The following is a 20,743-nucleotide window of genomic DNA, read 5'->3' as shown; positions in this document are numbered from 1 at the left end:
GACAAAGCTGACCCACACGTTCCGAGGGGCCCTGAGCAAGTTCCACCAGACTTACCTTGTGGGGAGTTGAATAGCCCCAACAACTCCACGTACTGTGCATATAAAGACGGTGCCTTCTTGGACGAGGCAGCAGTGAGTACCTTCTCAGGGGTGATGGGAGTTGCAAATAAGCCCAAGCTCCCTCGAAGCAAGCGTAGAGCTAAGAGTAGGAAGAGTGTCCCGACCTCCCAATCATAGTCGCTATGGGGTGGACGCAGCGACTCCTTTTCTTGTTAGCTACCCTGATGGCCCTGATATGTGTGTCTGTTAATGTCAGGAGCATCAGGGAGACACAAAAAAGATTTGATGTACTAAACTATCTAGCTAACTTGAAAGCAGATCTCATCTTTCTGCAGGAGTGTGGTATTTCGTCGAGCCCTGATTATAGGGACCTGAAGGAGAGTTGGACCCTAGGGGACTCCTTCTGGTCGGGCTCCAACATAGCCAGAGCCAACGGAGTAGGTATTCTGTTTAAAAACCCATTTATTACCTCCCGCAGCAGCAGGGAGGTAGAACCTGGTAGAATTCTGAGCGTGGATGTGACATACAACAACACTCCCCTCAGACTGGTCAATGTCTACGCACCCACTAACCAAAACGAAAGAGTTCAATTTTTTCCACAGCTGCGTCCACTCCTGCTGGGGAACGTACCCGTCATCGTGTCAGGTGACTTCAATTGTGCTCTGAGGGACGTAGACCGGAGCAGGCCACGCAACGACCGCTCTAGTAGAGTTTTGTCCTCCGTAATATCTGATTTCTCCCTGTGTGATGCAGGTAAGGACCTGGTGCCTCCCTTTACCTGGGTGAGCTCATCTGGGACCTCCTTCTCCCGTATAAATCTCGTCCTGCATACCAGCTCCCTTACGAAGACGGCAGTAGACACCCAGGCCGTCTTCTTCTCTGACCATAGGCTCCTGCAGGTAACATTGCAGGTCCCTCAGACCTCCCAGATGGGGTCAGGGGTTTGGAAATTAAACACCTCCTTACTCGATGACCCCTCCATAGCTGCAGCCTATAAGAGCAGGCTTGTTGAGTGGACCACTTTGCGTGACCTATTCAACTCCCCTATAGAGTGGTGGGAGATGGTCAAAATCAGAACTAAGGGTTATTTCATAGCAGCAGGCAAGAGGAAAGCAAAAGAAAGGAGGGCCAAATATAAACACCTGAATGCTGCCCTCCAGCATCTGAGCCTGCTTCAGCTTCGGGGGTTCCCTGTAAGCGACGAGATAGCCCAGACCAAGCTAGATCTTTCAGTGCTTTGTAGGGAGGAACAACGAAAGGTTATGCACAATGCAAAAGTGCAAAAAATGGAGGAAGACGAAAAGTGTACTCGCTTCTTCTTCCAGAAAACGAGGGAGAAGCGGCACTTGATGTCCTCCATGCTCGACAGCAGGGGGAGGATAGTAGAGGATAGTGAGGGAGTGAAAAAAGTGGTAGAGAACTTCTATAGGGACCTATATAACATCAAAGCTACAGATGACACCCTGATAGAGTGGTTCCTGAGCCAGTTGGAGCCTGACTCAGTGCGGGACGACGAGGAGGAGGAGAAGGACCCAGAACTCACGCTGGAGGAGCTCACCCAGGCGGTTAAGACCATGAACACCGGTAAGACGCCAGGTCCAGATGGCATCCCGGGTGAGTATTACCATCTTTTTTGGGACATGCTAAAAGTCCATTTAGCGGAGGTCTACAGAGCGGTCTACAGGGAGAAGCGGTTGGGCCCTTCTATGCGGGAGAGTGTAATTACTCTCCTTCATAAGAAAGGGGAAGTTAAAGATCTACGGAATTGGCGCCCAATCAGCCTCCTTTGCGTGGATTACAAGATACTAGCCAAAGCTCTGATGCTCCGGCTACAAGTACACCTCCCTTTGGTCATTGGCCCCGACCAGGCTTGTGGCGTCCCAGGGAGGTCCATCACGGATATTTTAATGTTAACAAGGGACATTCTGGCTTATTCTAGAGAACGGAACCATCCCCTCTGCCTGTTCAACCTTGACCAGGAGAAGGCGTTCGATAGGGTAAGCCATGAATATATGTACAAAGTGATGGACCAGATGAAATTCGCTCCTGGACTTAGGGAGTGGGTTAAAACCATCTATACAAACATTAGTACCCGAGTCTTGGTGAACAGGCACCTGACTGGTAAAATATCTATCCAGTCAGGGGTCAGACAGGGTTGCCCACTATCCCCACTGCTATATGTCGTGTGCATTGAACCCCTCCTGCAGGCAATTCGTAGGGATACCAATATAACTGGTTTCCAGCTGCCTGGATCCAACGGGGTCCAGGTCAAAACAACAGCATATATGGACGATGTGTCACTCATTTGCACCAACACATCGTCGGTATCTCGGATTAGTAATATCCTTGAGAAGTACTGCACGGCGACCGGGGCAGTGATTAATAAGTCCAAGAGCGAAGTCTACGTGTCTAAAAATTGGCAGGTAGATAGGGAACTGTCGGACATGTACCCTGTCAAAAAGGACAAAATCAAGATTCTGGGCCTCATTTTCGAGAACAATAGCTCGGGGGCCCAGAGCTGGACGGCGGCCATTAACCAGGTCCGTAAAAAGATTGGCGGATGGAGCACAAGATCCTTAACAATGACGGGTAGAGTATTAATAACCAAGTCTATACTGTTCCCCATCCTCTCTTATGTAGGAAAAATCTTTCCCCCAGACAGGACCACCAAAAAAGTGGTGGACCGCATTATCCACCGCTTTATCTGGGGCAGCAAGATGGAGAGGGTAAAACGAGCCACCCTGAGTAAAGCCGACAAGAAGGGAGGTAAGGGGGTCCCGGACGTTGTGCAGCTCACCCGAGTGCAGGGGCTCACGCAAACTATCAAGAACATCCAGGCCCTGGACAGGAAGGTATGTTACATGAATCGTTTCTATTTTGCCACCTGTCTCAGGGCCTTGGGCCTCTGCACTATTGATAACACCGTGCCATACTCCTGGGACCCCCCATTGTATTATAGAACCTTAAGGGACACTATATATAAATTGGGCTTAGATAAAGCAAAATTGGCCTCCTGGGAATACAAGGCTGTAACTAAATATCTTGCCGGTTCCCAGGAAATTGAAAAAGTAGCTACTTTCTCCCTCACCCAAAGCCAAAAAATCTGGGAGAATGTGTCTCACAGCTGCCTCAGTAATGTCCAGAAGGATATAGCATGGAACACCGTCCACAGTGCACTCCCCACTCGAGCGTTCATGTTCAGGAGGGGACTAGCCCAAGTAGAAACATGCCCCTATGCAAAGTGCCGCAAGAGAGAAACACCAGCCCATATCTTCTGGGAGTGTGATGTGGCTGGCAGTGTCTGGCTCTCTGTCTCTGTCTTCCTAAACAGGTTTGCTGACACGGCCAAGATGACCGCTGAGACTGTGCTCTATGGGCCTGCGGGAGGAATCACTACCAGCACAGCTAAGTGCGTTTGGCGTGTCATCAATGTTGTCAAGCAGATCCTGTGGGAAGGCCGTAACGTCTGTGTCTATCACAAGCAGGAGCTAGACACTATCACCACGACCAGAAGGGCACAAACTCTTATCAAGGACTTTGTAATTCTGGACATCCGGACCCTCGGGAAGGACAAGGCCTGCGCGGAGTGGAGGATCGCCGGACTTCAGGACGTGAAGATGGAATAAAGGAAAAAACTGGAACCGCTAGCTCATAGGAGCGGGACTACGGGGCACCGCTAAGCCTTTTATTTATTTTGTCATGCCAGCATTCCGCCCTTTTTAGCTGGCATGACCGTTTTTCAACGGTGCCCTGGTTTTATGTAGTCTTTTTGTTTCAGTTTTATGGACTTTTATTTGATTTACGTTGAATGTTTTATTTGATTTTGTTTTGTTTTGTTTTATGTATCTTTAAGATTTTTAATGTAAACTATTAAAAGTTACATTTTAAGTGTTTTAAAATTTTAGAATTTTAACGCACTGTTTTACACACTGTCCCTTTTCCCCTGTCCCTGTTTTAGTAATATAGTTTTATGTTCACTTTTGAACCTTTTTAGAGAGCACTCCCCGGCCCTCACAAGCACTGTTTTTTTATAGATGGTTCTTTTTTTCCAGTCACTTTTAAAACAGCACAGGTTTTTTTCATGTTGATTTTAATCTGTGTCTGTTTTAACCATGTACAAAGCACAATTGTCTTGGTGTTTTTAAATGTATTTTAAATGCTTTTAAAACAAAATGTATGTCTGTATGTATGAATGTCATCTTTAAAAGAAATGTAAAATGAATGAAAAAACGAATGGGTGTAAATGTAAAAAAATGTAAAATCTCAATAAAAGAGTATTAATATCTGATACGTCCGCTATCAGGGGACCATATATTAAATTGATTTTTGGAATCGGGAGATGGAACAGGGGCTTGCTCCGTCCACTCCACGCATCGGCCCGGTATTGCAGTACCTCCGGGAACGGTGCACACCTTTCTCTAACGTTGGTCAAAGTCAGATCTGGATCTCTCCTGTGAGCATTTTGTCTACCCCTGCTGGAGGGAGAGTGCCAGTGTTGATGCAAGTTTTCCCGCCGTTTTACTTCTTTTTTTTTCTTTCTCTCTTTCTTTCTTTCTCTCTTTCTTTCTCTCTTTCTCTCTTTCTTTCTCTCTTTCTTTCTTGCTGTCTTTCTTTCTTTTATTCACATGTGGTGATGATGTAGACAGCAGCAGGTTGTTTCCTGGGAGCATGCAGCTAACCAGACAAGTGTGGTGGAACATGTCCCTATGCCAGGACCTTCTTAGCAAGCCAGCCAGCCAGCGAGGCACAGTTGTAGTTACCCAAGGCACCTTGCACAGCATAGCAGCTTGGCATGACTATTTGTAAGACGCACTCCGCCAGTTTATGTTTTGTTTTTGGTGTTATGTGTGTGTTTTTGCTTTGTTTTGTTTTCTCCTGCTTAAATTGCACATTTCCCCTCTGGAAGCAGCAGCCCGTTTTTTTGGGGTCTGCTTGTGCTTGAAATTTTGCACCCACCTTTGAATCCCCCTGTGCCGTCCGGGCTGGGGGGCCCCGGGCAAGGGCCAAGTCGCCATCGCTTCTCGGCCTTTTGGCTAAGATCAAGTGTAGTATCTGTTCTTATCAGTTTAATATCTGATACGTCCCCTATCAGGGGACCATATATTAAATTGATTTTTGGAATCGGGAGATGGAACAGGGGCTTGCTCCGTCCACTCCACGCATCGGCCCGGTATTGCAGTACCTCCGGGAACGGTGCACACCTTTCTCTAACGTTGGTCAAAGTCAGATCTGGATCTCTCCTGTGAGCATTTTGTCTACCCCTGCTGGAGGGAGAGTGCCAGTGTTGATGCAAGTTTTCCCGCCGTTTTACTTCTTTTTTTTTCTTTCTCTCTTTCTTTCTTTCTTTTTCTTTCTCTCTTTCTTTCTTGCTGTCTTTCTTTCTTTTATTCACATGTGGTGATGATGTAGACAGCAGCAGTTTGTTTCCTGGGAGCATGCAGCTAACCAGACAAGTGTGGTGGAACATGTCCCTATGCCAGGTCCTTCTTAGCCAGCCATATACTCTGGCTTCTCTTCAGTTCGAATAAATCTTTCTAAGACTAAGGCTTAGAGGGTAGTGGCATTGCCCGCTCCCTCCGAGGGTCTGTGAGAGGTTTGTTCGGGTGAGGAGGAACAGAATTTTTTTTATTTTTGACTGGCTTTCTTCAGCTCGGCAACTTTTTGGAAGACTAATGCTCAGTCTGGTTTTGGCTTGCCCAATCCAGGCCGAGGGTCTTTCAAGATTTTGTTGACTGTTGAGAGCAGTTTTTTCTTTTTCAGGCGGTTCCCGTTTTTTTCTTTTTCAGGCGGTTCCGGCTTTTCCAGACGTTCCTGGAGTTAGAGAGAAGGAGGACCTACCATCCAGACGACCTTTGAGGACCCTTTGATGACCTAGACGACCTCATCCCCAGCCCTTGATTGTAATCGAGATCCAGACCGAGAGAGCAGCAGGCGCCCAGCAGAGGGCGCCATCTGGGAGGAGCAGAGGGCGGCCCCGGACCCCGAGGAGGCGTCACAGCCACGATTCTTCCTACGTGGTCTCGGTGCCAAGCAGCGCCCCCTACTCCGCCAGGGAAGGACACCGTTCACCTGGGGAGGGGGTCCCTCTTGCGAGGCGACCATCTCCTCAGGGACTAAAGTAATAGTTCCTTCAACTGCCCAGATTTGCTGCTTACGTTGTCTCTTTTCCGTAGAGAGAGACAACCCGGACGTCCAGAGGCTTCTCCCACCCCAATCGGAGGAGCCAGCTGAAGGATGGCGTTCCGGCCAACCCAGGAAACCAGGAGGCACAATGCGGTGCGCTTCACAAGAAACAAGCAAGATGAAACGGAACCAGGACTGACGAGACTGGAGTTCAGCCGGACCATTCTTCAGAGGGGTATGGGTTTTTCCCCTTCTGACTTGAATTGTTTGGTGAAATTGCCAGGGCTTAAGGAAGTGTTTGAGGTCAGTTTTAGGAACCCCCAAAAGTTACAAGAAATGTGGTCCTTTTGGGGGGAGAATAAATATCTCGCTCCATACAAAGAATTTTGTGTGGATGCACTGACAGACAGAGAAATGAAAGTTGTTACTGTCCAATTTTTCAATGAGGCTGTTAGCGACTATGATATTACAACATGGCTTAACCGCTATGGGAGGGTGTCATCAGAAGGGAGGAAAATTACAGATGAAGATGGGGTTTGGACAGGAGCCAGAAAGTGGCTGGTACGCCTTAATGTTGATCCATCGGGCATTGGAGGCGTCCGCCACATTCCAAACTCCATAGTGTTAGGGCCCAACAGAGGGCTGGTATTCTATAATGGGATGCCAAAACTCTGCAGGAAATGTGGGGAATTAGGACACCTGGCGGCCGCATGTACTGTAGTCAAGTGCAGGAACTGCGGCGCCCCCCACGAGACCAGCCACTGCAGAGAAGAGAGGCAGTGCAATTTGTGTGGAAAGAAGGGGCACCTGTTTAAGGACTGCCCCTCTTCCTATGCCAACATGGCCAGAGCCAGCAAGGCAAACATGAACAAGCCTAGGCCTGAGCAGGAAGAGGGAGCAAGTAACAAAGATCAGTCCACATCACCACCAACAGTATCCAAGACCCAGACTCCAGCACCACCATCATCACCAGCACCCCCTCACCCCCCCGCCCCCGAGACATGTCCCGTTTTACGAGGACCCCTTCCCCCAGCCCAGAGAGAGAGTACAACAGCCACTCCACTAGCTCCTCCAGTAGCTCCTCTGATGCAGAACACGAGTCAGGGAGGGAGCCCGGACCCAGCAGCGGCCCCCCCCTGAGTAGGGCCCTCTCAGCGCCAGCACTCCCCCTCGGCTCTCGTTATGACGCCATAAGGATTGAGTCCGTGGGGGAGGAAAGCAAAAGCGACAGTGAAAGTGAGAGTGAGAAGGAGGGGAAGGGAGTGAAGAACCAGCAGAGGGTGGGGAAAAGAAAGGGTAGAGACGAGGGGGGGAAAAGAAAGAAGATCAGGATCAAAGACAGCAAGTTGCAGGTGGCCCCCATAGATCCAAAACCAGCTAATGTCCACACAAAGTCCCCAGTCTTGCCCTCGCAGGCAGAGACGGAGGCGAGTGGGACGGCTACACTGCCGCCTAGTGGGCAGGTAGCAGCCAGCCAGGGCATCCCCAGCCAGCCTTCCCAGTCGTTGGCACAAACCCTAGCACACCTCGCAGAAGAGGTGTTCACTAATGCACCGAGGGAGAGGTCGGGGTCAACACCTTCCCTGACCAGCAGTACCTCTGTAGCAATGACCCTCTTCAAGCGAAGGGCCTCCCTTCAAAGCATCCTTGACCCCCTCCCTTGTATGGGCAAAACCAGGGGCCCCCTAGAGGTCCTCCTAGATACAGCACTGGAGGACATGGGAATACCCCTGGACGCGGTAAGCCAGAAGTCTGCTAACAGCTCCAATTCAACAGACGGTAACAGCCAAAGAATGCTGTCTGTCATAACCCCCCCCCAGGACAAAGCTGACCCACACGTTCCGAGGGGCCCTGAGCAAGTTCCACCAGACTTACCTTGTGGGGAGTTGAATAGCCCCAACAACTCCACGTACTGTGCATATAAAGACGGTGCCTTCTTGGACGAGGCAGCAGTGAGTACCTTCTCAGGGGTGATGGGAGTTGCAAATAAGCCCAAGCTCCCTCGAAGCAAGCGTAGAGCTAAGAGTAGGAAGAGTGTCCCGACCTCCCAATCATAGTCGCTATGGGGTGGACGCAGCGACTCCTTTTCTTGTTAGCTACCCTGATGGCCCTGATATGTGTGTCTGTTAATGTCAGGAGCATCAGGGAGACACAAAAAAGATTTGATGTACTAAACTATCTAGCTAACTTGAAAGCAGATCTCATCTTTCTGCAGGAGTGTGGTATTTCGTCGAGCCCTGATTATAGGGACCTGAAGGAGAGTTGGACCCTAGGGGACTCCTTCTGGTCGGGCTCCAACATAGCCAGAGCCAACGGAGTAGGTATTCTGTTTAAAAACCCATTTATTACCTCCCGCAGCAGCAGGGAGGTAGAACCTTGTAGAATTCTGAGCGTGGATGTGACATACAACAACACTCCCCTCAGACTGGTCAATGTCTACGCACCCACTAACCAAAACGAAAGAGTTCAATTTTTTCCACAGCTGCGTCCACTCCTGCTGGGGAACGTACCCGTCATCGTGTCAGGTGACTTCAATTGTGCTCTGAGGGACGTAGACCGGAGCAGGCCACGCAACGACCGCTCTAGTAGAGTTTTGTCCTCCGTAATATCTGATTTCTCCCTGTGTGATGCAGGTAAGGACCTGGTGCCTCCCTTTACCTGGGTGAGCTCATCTGGGACCTCCTTCTCCCGTATAGATCTCGTCCTGCATACCAGCTCCCTTACGAAGACGGCAGTAGACACCCAGGCCGTCTTCTTCTCTGACCATAGGCTCCTGCAGGTAACATTGCAGGTCCCTCAGACCTCCCAGATGGGGTCAGGGGTTTGGAAATTAAACACCTCCTTACTCGATGACCCCTCCATAGCTGCAGCCTATAAGAGCAGGCTTGTTGAGTGGACCACTTTGCGTGACCTATTCAACTCCCCTATAGAGTGGTGGGAGATGGTCAAAATCAGAACTAAGGGTTATTTCATAGCAGCAGGCAAGAGGAAAGCAAAAGAAAGGAGGGCCAAATATAAACACCTGAATGCTGCCCTCCAGCATCTGAGCCTGCTTCAGCTTCGGGGGTTCCCTGTAAGCGACGAGATAGCCCAGACCAAGCTAGATCTTTCAGTGCTTTGTAGGGAGGAACAACGAAAGGTCATGCACAATGCAAAAGTGCAAAAAATGGAGGAAGACGAAAAGTGTACTCGCTTCTTCTTCCAGAAAACGAGGGAGAAGCGGCACTTGATGTCCTCCATGCTCGACAGCAGGGGGAGGATAGTAGAGGATAGTGAGGGAGTGAAAAAAGTGGTAGAGAACTTCTATAGGGACCTATATAACATCAAAGCTACAGATGACACCCTGATAGAGTGGTTCCTGAGCCAGTTGGAGCCTGACTCAGTGCGGGACGACGAGGAGGAGGAGAAGGACCCAGAACTCACGCTGGAGGAGCTCACCCAGGCGGTTAAGACCATGAACACCGGTAAGACGCCAGGTCCAGATGGCATCCCGGGTGAGTATTACCATCTTTTTTGGGACATGCTAAAAGTCCATTTAGCGGAGGTCTACAGAGCGGTCTACAGGGAGAAGCGGTTGGGCCCTTCTATGCGGGAGAGTGTAATTACTCTCCTTCATAAGAAAGGGGAAGTTAAAGATCTACGGAATTGGCGCCCAATCAGCCTCCTTTGCGTGGATTACAAGATACTAGCCAAAGCTCTGATGCTCCGGCTACAAGTACACCTCCCTTTGGTCATTGGCCCCGACCAGGCTTGTGGCGTCCCAGGGAGGTCCATCACGGATATTTTAATGTTAACAAGGGACATTCTGGCTTATTCTAGAGAACGGAACCATCCCCTCTGCCTGTTCAACCTTGACCAGGAGAAGGCGTTCGATAGGGTAAGCCATGAATATATGTACAAAGTGATGGACCAGATGAAATTCGCTCCTGGACTTAGGGAGTGGGTTAAAACCATCTATACAAACATTAGTACCCGAGTCTTGGTGAACAGGCACCTGACTGGTAAAATATCTATCCAGTCAGGGGTCAGACAGGGTTGCCCACTATCCCCACTGCTATATGTCGTGTGCATTGAACCCCTCCTGCAGGCAATTCGTAGGGATACCAATATAACTGGTTTCCAGCTGCCTGGATCCAACGGGGTCCAGGTCAAAACAACAGCATATATGGACGATGTGTCACTCATTTGCACCAACACATCGTCGGTACCTCGGATTAGTAATATCCTTGAGAAGTACTGCACGGCGACCGGGGCAGTGATTAATAAGTCCAAGAGCGAAGTCTACGTGTCTAAAAATTGGCAGGTAGATAGGGAACTGTCGGACATGTACCCTGTCAAAAAGGACAAAATCAAGATTCTGGGCCTCATTTTCGAGAACAATAGCTCGGGGGCCCAGAGCTGGACGGCGGCCATTAACCAGGTCCGTAAAAAGATTGGCGGATGGAGCACAAGATCCTTAACAATGACGGGTAGAGTATTAATAACCAAGTCTATACTGTTCCCCATCCTCTCTTATGTAGGAAAAATCTTTCCCCCAGACAGGACCACCAAAAAAGTGGTGGACCGCATTATCCACCGCTTTATCTGGGGCAGCAAGATGGAGAGGGTAAAGCGAGCCACCCTGAGTAAAGCCGACAAGAAGGGAGGTAAGGGGGTCCCGGACGTTGTGCAGCTCACCCGAGTGCAGGGGCTCACGCAAACTATCAAGAACATCCAGGCCCTGGACAGGAAGGTATGTTACATGAATCGTTTCTATTTTGCCACCTGTCTCAGGGCCTTGGGCCTCTGCACTATTGATAACACCGTGCCGTACTCCTGGGACCCCCCATTGTATTATAGAACCTTAAGGGACACTATATATAAATTGGGCTTAGATAAAGCAAAATTGGCCTCCTGGGAATACAAGGCTGTAACTAAATATCTTGCCGGTTCCCAGGAAATTGAAAAAGTAGCTACTTTCTCCCTCACCCAAAGCCAAAAAATCTGGGAGAATGTGTCTCACAGCTGCCTCAGTAATGTCCAGAAGGATATAGCATGGAACACCGTCCACAGTGCACTCCCCACTCGAGCGTTCATGTTCAGGAGGGGACTAGCCCAAGTAGAAACATGCCCCTATGCAAAGTGCCGCAAGAGAGAAACACCAGCCCATATCTTCTGGGAGTGTGATGTGGCTGGCAGTGTCTGGCTCTCTGTCTCTGTCTTCCTAAACAGGTTTGCTGACACGGCCAAGATGACCGCTGAGACTGTGCTCTATGGGCCTGCGGGAGGAATCGATACCAGCACAGCTAAGTGCGTTTGGCGTGTCATCAATGTTGTCAAGCAGATCCTGTGGGAAGGCCGTAACGTCTGTGTCTATCACAAGCAGGAGCTAGACACTATCACCACGACCAGAAGGGCACAAACTCTTATCAAGGACTTTGTAATTCTGGACATCCGGACCCTCGGGAAGGACAAGGCCTGCACGGAGTGGAGGATCGCCGGACTTCAGGACGTGAAGATGGAATAAAGGAAAAAACTGGAACCGCTAGCTCCTAGGAGCGGGACTACGGGGCACCGCTAAGCCTTTTATTTATTTTGTCATGCCAGCATTCCGCCCTTTTTAGCTGGCATGACCGTTTTTTCAACGGTGCCCTGGTTTTATGTAGTCTTTTTGTTTCAGTTTTATGGACTTTTATTTGATTTACGTTGAATGTTTTATTTGATTTTGTTTTGTTTTGTTTTATGTATCTTTAAGTTTTTTAATGTAAACTATTAAAAGTTACATTTTAAGTGTTTTAAAATTTTAGAATTTTAACTCACTGTTCTATACACTGTCCCTTTTCCCCTGTCCCTGTTTTAGATCTAGTTTTATGTTCACTTTTGAACTTTTTTAGAGAGCACTCCCCGGCCCTCACAAACACTGGTTTTTTATAGATGGTTCTTTTTTTCCAGTCACTTTTAAAGCAGCACAGGTTTTTTTCATGTTGATTTTAATCTGTGTCTGTTTTAACCATGTACAAAGCACAATTGTCTTGGTGTTTTTAAATGTATTTTAAATGCTTTTAAAACAAAATGTATGTCTGTATGCATGAATGTCATCTTTAAAAGAAATGTAAAATGAATGAAAAAACGAATGGGTGTAAATGTAAAAAATGTAAAATCTCAATAAAAGAGTATCTGTTCTTATCAGTTTAATATCTGATAAGTCCCCTATCAGGGGACCATATATTAAATTGATTTTTGGAATCGGGAGATGGAACAGGGGCTTGCTCCGTCCACTCCACGCATCGGCCCGGTATTGCAGTACCTCCGGGAACGGTGCACACCTTTCTCTAACGTTGGTCAAAGTCAGATCTGGATCTCTCCTGTGAGCATTTTGTCTACCCCTGCTGGAGGGAGAGTGCCAGTGTTGATGCAAGTTTTCCCGCCGTTTTACTTCTTTTTTTTTTCTTTCTCTCTCTCTTTCTTTCTTTCTCTCTTTCTTTCTCTCTTTCTCTCTTTCTTTCTCTCTTTCTTTCTTGCTGTCTTTCTTTCTTTTATTCACATGTGGTGATGATGTAGACAGCAGCAGGTTGTTTCCTGGGAGCATGCAGCTAACCAGACAAGTGTGGTGGAACATGTCCCTATGCCAGGACCTTCTTAGCAAGCCAGCCAGCCAGCGAGGCACAGTTGTAGTTACCCAAGGCACCTTGCACAGCATAGCAGCTTGGCATGACTATTTGTAAGACGCACTCCGCCAGTTTATGTTTTGTTTTTGGTGTTATGTGTGTGTTTTTGCTTTGTTTTGTTTTCTCCTGCTTAAATTGCACATTTCCCCTCTGGAAGCAGCAGCCCGTTTTTTTGGGGTCTGCTTGTGCTTGAAATTTTGCACCTACCTTTGAATCCCCCTGTGCCGTCCGGGCTGGGGGGCCCCGGGCAAGGGCCAAGTCGCCATCGCTTCTCGGCCTTTTGGCTAAGATCAAGTGTAGTATCTGTTCTTATCAGTTTAATATCTGATACGTCCCCTATCAGGGGACCATATATTAAATTGATTTTTGGAATCGGGAGATGGAACAGGGGCTTGCTCCGTCCACTCCACGCATCGGCCCGGTATTGCAGTACCTCCGGGAACGGTGCACACCTTTCTCTAACGTTGGTCAAAGTCAGATCTGGATCTCTCATGTGAGCATTTTGTCTACCCCTGCTGGAGGGAGAGTGCCAGTGTTGATGCAAGTTTTCCCGCCGTTTTATTTCTTTTTTTTCTTTCTCTCTTTCTTTCTTTCTCTCTTTCTTTCTCTCTTTCTTTCTCTCTTTCTCTCTTTCTTTCTCTCTTTCTTTCTTGCTGTCTTTCTTTCTTTTATTCACATGTGGTGATGATGTAGACAGCAGCAGGTTGTTTCCTGGGAGCATGCAGCTAACCAGACAAGTGTGGTGGAACATGTCCCTATGCCAGGACCTTCTTAGCAAGCCAGCCAGCCAGCGAGGCACAGTTGTAGTTACCCAAGGCACCTTGCACAGCATAGCAGCTTGGCATGACTATTTGTAAGACGCACTCCGCCAGTTTATGTTTTGTTTTTGGTGTTATGTGTGTGTTTTTGCTTTGTTTTGTTTTCTCCTGCTTAAATTGCACATTTCCCCTCTGGAAGCAGCAGCCCGTTTTTTGGGGGTCTGCTTGTGCTTGGAATTTTGCACCCACCTTTGAATCCCCCTGTGCCGTCCGGGCTGGGGGGCCCCGGGCAAGGGCCAAGTCGCCATCGCTTCTCGGCCTTTTGGCTAAGATCAAGTGTAGTATCTGTTCTTATCAGTTTAATATCTGATACGTCCCCTATCAGGGGACCATATATTAAATTGATTTTTGGAATCGGGAGATGGAACAGGGGCTTGCTCCGTCCACTCCACGCATCGGCCCGGTATTGCAGTACCTCCGGGAACGGTGCACACCTTTCTCTAACGTTGGTCAAAGTCAGATCTGGATCTCTCCTGTTAGCATTTTGTCTACCCCTGCTGGAGGGAGAGTGCCAGTGTTGATGCAAGTTTTCCCGCCGTTTTACTTCTTTTTTTTTCTTTCTCTCTTTCTTTCTTTCTCTCTTTCTTTCTCTCTTTCTCTCTTTCTTTCTCTCTTTCTTTCTTGCTGTCTTTCTTTCTTTTATTCACATGTGGTGATGATGTAGACAGCAGCAGGTTGTTTCCTGGGAGCATGCAGCTAACCAGACAAGTGTGGTGGAACATGTCCCTATGCCAGGACCTTCTTAGCAAGCCAGCCAGCCAGCGAGGCACAGTTGTAGTTACCCAAGGCACCTTGCACAGCATAGCAGCTTGGCATGACTATTTGTAAGACGCACTCCGCCAGTTTATGTTTTGTTTTTGGTGTTATGTGTGTGTTTTTGCTTTGTTTTGTTTTCTCCTGCTTAAATTGCACATTTCCCCTCTGGAAGCAGCAGCCCGTTTTTTGGGGGTCTGCTTGTGCTTGGAATTTTGCACCCACCTTTGATGAATCCCCCTGTGCCGTCCGGGCTGGGGGGCCCCGGGCAAGGGCCAAGTCTCCATCGCTTCTCGGCCTTTTGGCTAAGATCAAGTGTAGTATCTGTTCTTATCAGTTTAATATCTGATACGTCCCCTATCAGGGGACCATATATTAAATTGATTTTTGGAATCGGGAGATGGAACAGGGGCTTGCTCCGTCCACTCCACGCATCGGCCTGGTATTGCAGTACCTCTGGGAACGGTGCACACCTTTCTCTAACGTTGGTCAAAGTCAGATCTGGATCTCTCCTGTGAGCATTTTGTCTACCCCTGCTGGAGGGAGAGTGCCAGTGTTGATGCAAGTTTTCCCAACGTTTTACTTCTTTTTTTTTTTCTTTCTCTCTTTCTTTCTTTCTCTTTCTTTCTCTCTTTCTTTCTTGCTGTCTTTCTTTCTTTTATTCACATGTGGTGATGATGTAGACAGCAGCAGTTTGTTTCCTGGGAGCATGCAGCTAACCAGACAAGTGTGGTGGAACATGTCCCTATGCCAGGTCCTTCTTAGCCAGCCATATACTCTGGCTTCTCTTCAGTTCGAATAAATCTTTCTAAGACTAAGGCTTAGAGGGTAGTGGCATTGCCCGCTCCCTCCGAGGGTCTGTGAGAGGTTTGTTCGGGTGAGGAGGAACAGAATTTTTTTTATTTTTGACTGGCTTTCTTCAGCTCGGCAACTTTTTGGAAGACTAATGCTCAGTCTGGTTTTGGCTTGCCCAATCCAGGCCGAGGGTCTTTCAAGATTTTGTTGACTGTTGAGAGCAGTTTTTTCTTTTTCAGGCGGTTCCCGTTTTTTTCTTTTTCAGGCGGTTCCGGCTTTTCCAGACGTTCCTGGAGTTAGAGAGAAGGAGGACCTACCATCCAGACGACCTTTGAGGACCCTTTGATGACCTAGACGACCTCATCCCCAGCCCTTGATTGTAATCGAGATCCAGACCGAGAGAGCAGCAGGCGCCCAGCAGAGGGCGCCATCTGGGAGGAGCAGAGGGCGGCCCCGGACCCCGAGGAGGCATCACAGCCACGATTCTTCCTACGTGGTCTCGGTGCCAAGCAGCACCCCCTACTCCGCCAGGGAAGGACACCGTTCACCTGGGGAGGGGGTCCCTCTTGCGAGGCGACCATCTCCTCAGGGACTAAAGTAATAGTTCCTTCAACTGCCCAGATTTGCTGCTTACGTTGTCTCTTTTCCGTAGAGAGAGACAACCCGGACGTCCAGAGGCTTCTCCCACCCCAATCGGAGGAGCCAGCTGAAGGATGGCGTTCCGGCCAACCCAGGAAACCAGGAGGCACAATGCGGTGCGCTTCACAAGAAACAAGCAAGATGAAACGGAACCAGGACTGACGAGACTGGAGTTCAGCCGGACCATTCTTCAGAGGGGTATGGGTTTTTCCCCTTCTGACTTGAATTGTTTGGTGAAATTGCCAGGGCTTAAGGAAGTGTTTGAGGTCAGTTTTAGGAACCCCCAAAAGTTACAAGAAATGTGGTCCTTTTGGGGGGAGAATAAATATCTCGCTCCATACAAAGAATTTTGTGTGGATGCACTGACAGACAGAGAAATGAAAGTTGTTACTGTCCAATTTTTCAATGAGGCTGTTAGCGACTATGATATTACAACATGGCTTAACCGCTATGGGAGGGTGTCATCAGAAGGGAGGAAAATTACAGACGAAGATGGGGTTTGGACAGGAGCCAGAAAGTGGCTGGTACGCCTTAATGTTGATCCATCGGGCATTGGAGGCGTCCGCCACATTCCAAACTCCATAGTGTTAGGGCCCAACAGAGGGCTGGTATTCTATAATGGGATGCCAAAACTCTGCAGGAAATGTGGGGAATTAGGACACCTGGCGGCCGCATGTACTGTAGTCAAGTGCAGGAACTGCGGCGCCCCCCACGAGACCAGCCACTGCAGAGAAGAGAGGCAGTGCAATTTGTGTGGAAAGAAGGGGCACCTGTTTAAGGACTGCCCCTCTTCCTATGCCAACATGGCCAGAGCCAGCAAGGCAAATACGAACAAGCCTAGGCCTGAGCAGGAAGAGGGAACAAATAACAAAGATCAGTCCACATCACCACCAACAGTATCCAAAACCCAGACTCCAGCACCACCATCATCACCAGCACCCCCCTCACCCCCCCGCCCCCGAGACATGTCCCGTTTTACGAGGACCCCTTCCCCCAGCCCAGAGAGAGAGTACAACAGCTACTCCACTAGCTCCTCCAGTAGCTCCTCTGATACAGAACACGAGGCAGGGAGGGAGCCCGGACCCAGCAGCGCCCCCCCCCTGAGTAGGGCCCTCTCAGCGCCAGCACTCCCCCTCGGCTCTCGTTATGACGCCATAAGGATTGAGTCCGTGGGGGAGGAAAGCGAAAGCGACAGTGAAAGTGAGAGTGAAAAGGAGGGGAAGGGAATGAAGAACCAGCAGAGGGTGGGGAAAAGAAAGGGTAGAGACGATGGGGGGAAAAGAAAGAAGATCAAGATCAAAGACAGCAAGTTGCAGGTGGCCCCCATAGATCCAAAACCAGATAATGTCCACACAAAGTCCCCAGTCTTGCCCTCGCAGGCAGAGACGGAGGCGAGTGGGACGGCTACACTGCCGTCTAGTGGGCAGGTAGCAGCCAGCCAGGGCATCCCCAGCCAGCCTTCCCAGTCGTTGGCACAAACCCTAGCACACCTCGCAGAAGAGGTGTTCACTAATGCACCGAGGGAGAGGTCGGGGTCAACACCTTCCCTGACCAGCAGTACCTCGGTAGCAATGACCCTCTTCAAGCGAAGGGCCTCCCTTCAAAGCATCCTTGACCCCCTCCCTTGTATGGGCAAAACCAGGGGCCCCCTAGAGGTCCTCCTAGATACAGCACTGGAGGACATGGGAATACCCCTGGACGCGGTAAGCCAGAAGTCTGCTAACAGCTCCAATTCAGCAGACGGTAACAGCCAAAGAATGCTGTCTGTCATAACCCCCCCCAGGACAAAGCTAACCCACACGTTCCGAGGGGCCCTGAGCAAGTTCCACCAGACTTACCTTGTGGGGAGTTGAATAGCCCAAACAACTCCACATACTGTGCATATAAAGATGGTGCCTTCTTGGACGAGGCAGCAGTGAGTACCTTCTCAGGGGTGATGGGAGTTGCAAATAAGCCCAAGCCCCCTCGAAGCAAGCGTAGAGCTAAGAGTAGGAAGAGTGTCCCGACCTCCCAATCATAGTCGCTATGGGGTGGACGCAGCGACTCCTTTTCTTGTTAGCTACCCTGATGGCCCTGATATGTGTGTCTGTTAATGTCAGGAGCATCAGGGAGACACAAAAAAGATTTGATGTACTAAACTATCTAGCTAACTTGAAAGCAGATCTCATCTTTCTGCAGGAGTGTGGTATTTCGTCGAGCCATGATTATAGGGACCTGAAGGAGAGTTGGACCCTGGGGGACTCCTTCTGGTCGGGCTCCAACATAGCCAGAGCCGACGGAGTAGGTATCCTGTTTAAAAACCCTTTTATTACCTCCCGCAGCAGCAGGGAGGTAGAACCTGGTAGAATTCTGAGCGTGGATGTGACATACAACAACACTCCCCTCAGACTGGTCAATGTCTACGCACCCACTAACCAAAACGAAAGAGTTCAATTTTTTCCACAGCTGCGTCCACTCCTGCTGGGGAACGTACCCGTCATCGTGTCAGGTGACTTCAATTGTGCTCTGAGGGACGTAGACCGGAGCAGGCCACGCAACGACCGCTCTAGTAGAGTTTTGTCCTCCGTAATATCTGATTTCTCCCTGTGTGATGCAGGTAAGGACCTGGTGCCTCCCTTTACCTGGGTGAGCTCATCTGGGACCTCCTTCTCCCGTATAGATCTCGTCCTGCATACCAGCTCCCTTACGAAGACGGCAGTAGACACCCAGGCCGTCTTCTTCTCTGACCATAGGCTCCTGCAGGTAACATTGCAGGTCCCTCAGACCTCCCAGATGGGGTCAGGGGTCTGGAAATTAAACACCTCCTTACTCGATGACCCCTCCATAGCTGCAGCCTATAAGAGCAGGCTTGTTGAGTGGACCACTTTGCGTGACCTATTCAACTCCCCTATAGAGTGGTGGGAGATGGTCAAAATGAGAACTAAGGGTTATTTCATAGCAGCAGGCAAGAGGAAAGCAAAAGAAAGGAGAGCCAAATATAAATACCTGAATGCTGCCCTCCAGCGTCTGAGCCTGCTTCAGCTTCGGGGGTTCCCTGTAAGCGACGAGATAGCCCAGACCAAGCTAGATCTTTCAGTGCTTTGTAGGGAGGAACAACGAAAGGTCATGCACAATGCAAAAGTGCAAAAAATGGAGGAAGACGAAAAGTGTACTCGCTTCTTCTTCCAGAAAACGAGGGAGAAGCGGCACTTGATGTCCTCCATGCTCGACAGCAGGGGGAGGATAGTAGAGGATAGTGAGGGAGTGAAAAAAGTGGTAGAGAACTTCTATAGGGACCTATATAACATCAAAGCTACAGATGACACCCTGATAGAGTGGTTCCTGAGCCAGTTGGAGCCTGACTCAGTGCGGGACGACGAGGAGGAGGAGAAGGACCCAGAACTCACGCTGGAGGAGCTCACCCAGGCGGTTAAGACCATGAACACCGGTAAGACGCCAGGTCCAGATGGCATCCCGGGTGAGTATTACCATCTTTTTTGGGACATGCTAAAAGTCCATTTAGCGGAGGTCTACAGAGCGGTCTACAGGGAGAAGCGGTTGGGCCCTTCTATGCGGGAGAGTGTAATTACTCTCCTTCATAAGAAAGGGGAAGTTAAAGATCTACGGAATTGGCGCCCAATCAGCCTCCTTTGCGTGGATTACAAGATACTAGCCAAAGCTCTGATGCTCCGGCTACAAGTACACCTCCCTTTGGTCATTGGCCCCGACCAGGCTTGTGGCGTCCCAGGGAGGTCCATCACGGGTATTTTAATGTTAACAAGGGACATTCTGGCTTATTCTAGAGAACGGAACCATCCCCTCTGCCTGTTCAACCTTGACCAGGAGAAGGCGTTCGATAGGGTAAGCCATGAATATATGTACAAAGTGATGGACCAGATGAAATTCGCTCCTGGACTTAGGGAGTGGGTTAAAACCATATATACAAACATTAGTACCCGAGTCTTGGTGAACAGGCACCTGACTGGTAAAATATCTATCCAGTCAGGGGTCAGACAGGGTTGCCCACTATCCCCACTGCTATATGTCGTGTGCATTGAACCCCTCCTGCAGGCAATTCGTAGGGATACCAATATAACTGGTTTCCAGCTGCCTGGATCCAACGGGGTCCAGGTCAAAACAACAGCATATATGGACGATGTGTCACTCATTTGCACCAACACATCGTCGGTACCTCGGATTAGTAATATCCTTGAGAAGTACTGCACGGCGACCGGGGCAGTGATTAATAAGTCCAAGAGCGAAGTCTACGTGTCTAAAAATTGGCAGGTAGATAGGGAACTGTCGGACATGTACCCTGTCAAAAAGGACAAAATCAAGATTCTGGGCCTCATTTTCGAGAACAATAGCTCGGGGGCCCAGAGCTGGACGGCGGCCATTAACCAGGTCCATAAAAAGATTGGCGGATGGAGCACAAGATCCTTAACAATGACGGGTAGAGTATTAATAACCAAGTCTATACTGTTCCCCATCCTCTCTTATGTAGGAAAAATCTTTCCCCCAGACAGGACCACCAAAAAAGTGGTGGACCGCATTATCCACCGCTTTATCTGGGGCAGCAAGATGGAGAGGGTAAAACGAGCCACTCTGAGTAAAGCCGACAAGAAGGGAGGTAAGGGGGTCCCGGACGTTGTGCAGCTCACCCGAGTGCAGGGGCTCACGCAAACTATCAAGAACATCCAGGCCCTGGACAGGAAGGTATGTTACATGAATCGTTTCTATTTTGCCACCTGTCTCAGGGCCTTGGGCCTCTGCACTATTGATAACACCGTGCCGTACTCCTGGGACCCCCCATTGTATTATAGAACCTTAAGGGACACTATATATAAATTGGGCTTAGATAAAGCAAAATTGGCCTCCTGGGAATACAAGGCTGTAACTAAATATCTTGCCGGTTCCCAGGAAATTGAA

General features: G+C 49.2%; 4 non-coding genes and 2 pseudogenes across 4 annotated transcripts; all 6 read left to right on the top strand.

The window, feature by feature from the left end:
* Positions 1–4,320: 4,320 nt before the first annotated feature.
* Positions 4,321–4,475, top strand: LOC131738790 (U2 spliceosomal RNA; annotated as a pseudogene).
* A 598-nt stretch (positions 4,476–5,073) lies between these two features.
* LOC131738901 (U2 spliceosomal RNA) lies at positions 5,074–5,264 on the top strand. Its single transcript, XR_009330069.1, has one exon. It is a non-coding gene; the product is annotated as a U2 spliceosomal RNA (small nuclear RNA).
* A 7,057-nt stretch (positions 5,265–12,321) lies between these two features.
* On the top strand, positions 12,322–12,491 carry LOC131738407 (U2 spliceosomal RNA; annotated as a pseudogene).
* Positions 12,492–13,094: 603 nt separating this feature from the next.
* Positions 13,095–13,285, top strand: LOC131738900 (U2 spliceosomal RNA). Its single transcript, XR_009330068.1, has one exon. It is a non-coding gene; the product is annotated as a U2 spliceosomal RNA (small nuclear RNA).
* Positions 13,286–13,894: 609 nt separating this feature from the next.
* On the top strand, positions 13,895–14,085 carry LOC131738899 (U2 spliceosomal RNA). The gene has a single exon (XR_009330067.1). It is a non-coding gene; the product is annotated as a U2 spliceosomal RNA (small nuclear RNA).
* A 601-nt stretch (positions 14,086–14,686) lies between these two features.
* Positions 14,687–14,877, top strand: LOC131738263 (U2 spliceosomal RNA). Its single transcript, XR_009329827.1, has one exon. It is a non-coding gene; the product is annotated as a U2 spliceosomal RNA (small nuclear RNA).
* Positions 14,878–20,743: the final 5,866 nt, after the last annotated feature.

This window comes from Acipenser ruthenus, chromosome 10 (assembly GCF_902713425.1).
Source record: "Acipenser ruthenus chromosome 10, fAciRut3.2 maternal haplotype, whole genome shotgun sequence".
NCBI classification, from domain to species: Eukaryota; Metazoa; Chordata; class Actinopteri; order Acipenseriformes; family Acipenseridae; genus Acipenser; species Acipenser ruthenus.
The sequence above is the reverse complement of the archived record's forward strand: the minus strand, read 5'-3'. Positions and strand labels throughout refer to the sequence as shown.